This window comes from Engraulis encrasicolus, chromosome 10, assembly GCF_034702125.1.
Source record: "Engraulis encrasicolus isolate BLACKSEA-1 chromosome 10, IST_EnEncr_1.0, whole genome shotgun sequence".
Classification (NCBI taxonomy): domain Eukaryota; kingdom Metazoa; phylum Chordata; class Actinopteri; order Clupeiformes; family Engraulidae; genus Engraulis; species Engraulis encrasicolus.
In genome coordinates, this window is record NC_085866.1 from 1,570,185 (window position 1) to 1,572,568 (window position 2,384).

Genomic DNA, 2,384 nt, shown 5'->3' on the forward strand with positions numbered 1-2,384 from the left:
GTGTATAATCTTGGCTGTTTATTTACTTCATTTTAATCGAAGTCAAACTCAGACAGGCCTACTGCTGAAGGACATTATTGGCTATTTTAAACATGTCAGTTAACCATTGCGGCAATGTGCCTTTTGAAGCGATGCTTTCAGCGTTCAATGCTATAACACATTCGGTAGACAACATTAGTCAAGAGGAAAAGCGTGTAAAAACGTAGTATTACAAGAGAACTATTGTGTGTTTTAACTACAGGGTGCTTCATGCTTCTACCAACGGATGATGGGGTCTGACAATAGAGCTGATGGGAACATTCTCACCGAAGAGGAAGAAGAAGATTCTGAACTACATTGAGGCCATGGAGTGTGTTTAATGAGTAATACAGGTACATCTGTCGAATGAATGTGGCATATAATGTATTCTGTTATTTGAGCAATATAACCCATATTAATTAGCTGTTGTCATTCATATTCATTCACATAAACGTCAATCCCCAGTTGTTTTTATGTCTCCATCTCTTATACATTATTCTTTTCTTTTCTGTTATTTATCTGCTTCAGCTAACGGTGTTCCACAAGACTGCTACCACAGACCTTCATGGGACCTATCCATTCTTTCTGGGTTGGCTTGAGGTTCTTCAGAGAGAAACTGAAAACAGGTAGGTAGCCTACTGTACTCTAGTGACTGTATGGAATGTAATTATGTTCTATGCTGTGTTTTTCTATCAATATGTACAGAGACTGTGAATCAATGTAATACGTACTATTCATCTACATTCTCCTGTTTTTGCAGGACACAGACCTAAAGCAGAGGACAACAGCTCTACATTGACTCAGAGTAATCCTCCAGTACGACGTAAGACTTTACAAATACTTTCCTAAACCAGTATAAATGTAACTGATGCACAAGCAACTGTGGTAGGGGATTTGTCTACTTATGCCAGGATTGACACCTCTGGTGAACATTCATGCTGTTATACTATTGACTAATAACACCTTGTTTAATTGCCCATTGCACATTGTGTGTGTGTGTGTGTGTGTGTGTGTGTGTGTGTGTGTGTGTGTGTGTGTGTGTGTGTGTGTGTGTGTGTGTGTGTGTGTGTGTGTGTGTGTGTGTGTGTGTGTGTGTGTGTGTGTGTGAGAGAGAGAGAGAAATGGCAGTAATGTTACACTAGTGCCTAGGTTTGGATTCAAGGTAATCCTAATCACTTACAACTACACTCACCTGTTTTTGCAGGACACAAACCAAAACTACTGCACAGCTCTACATCAACTCCCACACTTTCAAGAGGATTCCTGCAGTATGCTGTAAGTCTTCATATTTACAAATGCTTTCCTAATTTAGGTCGTTCTCTTGTCTAACAACAGTTATAGTCCACCCATATACTGTGTGTGTGTGTGTGTGTGTGGAAATAATGCACACACTTTACATCGTTAAGTAGGTGTTAATTAAATATCATGTGACTGTTTAGTCACCATCTATTCTCAAACTGACATCCACTCTAATCCAGGCACTACTTTTCCACATACAACTCTATTTGTATGTGTAATATTATGCATTCATTTGGAATGGCTGTGTTCACTTCCAAGGACTGTTGCAGGTCTTACAGTGTAAACATAAAACCTACATATTTTTGAGAATAGACAGAACTGTAAAATGATGTCTGTGCACATTGTCTTACACTTTGAAGAAAAAAAAAACAATGCACACATACAGTATTTTGGTTTAAAGTGTTTCGGGACACCCTGTGTGTGTGTGTGTGTGTGTGTGTGTGTGTGTGTGTGTGTGTGTGTGTGTGTGTGTGTGTGTGATGGCAGTAATGTTTCACACATAAGTATATATTTTTTTCTTATTTTTATCTTTTCAGGTTCATGGTGAAGACCAGCTTGAGACTGACAGGGATGCAAGTTGGACTGCTTATCAAAGACAAAGGCCAGCTAGAAGTTTTCATCATTCATCACAAGGTCGACATCATTCATCTCAAAAGGGGCATTGCAACTGGCTATTTGGGCTCAATGTGAAGAAATAGACTGAATCTTTTGTGTGTTCACAAAACATGGACTGTTGACTACACAATGTTTTGGACTTGTACTACATCATGTACTGTACTCTTTTCAATGACATCACACTACGTATTGGTAAAACGGTCCCTGGAGTAATATTTGAATTAGATTCCTAAGGGCCCAGAAGTAATGGATGAGGGTACTGATGTACGGTTACAGATTCAAACCTGCAACCTTCCAATTGCAAGATTAAGCTTAAGGCGAGACACGGCAGGTGAAATATCGATTTTTTCATGCCCTGGTCAAATTTGAGATTTTGGGCTAATTTGCATCTTTAACTTGTTATCTTTCATATTACCATAGAGAAAACGTTAAAATTACACATTTAAGTGTCT

General features: G+C 38.7%; 1 long non-coding RNA gene across 1 annotated transcript; it reads left to right on the forward strand.

Moving 5' to 3' along the window:
• The first annotated feature begins 254 nt into the window (after positions 1 to 254).
• LOC134457514 (uncharacterized) lies at positions 255 to 841 on the forward strand. Its single transcript, XR_010036435.1, has 3 exons — positions 255 to 371; positions 547 to 644; positions 779 to 841. It is a non-coding gene; the product is annotated as an uncharacterized LOC134457514 (long non-coding RNA).
• Positions 842 to 2,384: the final 1,543 nt, after the last annotated feature.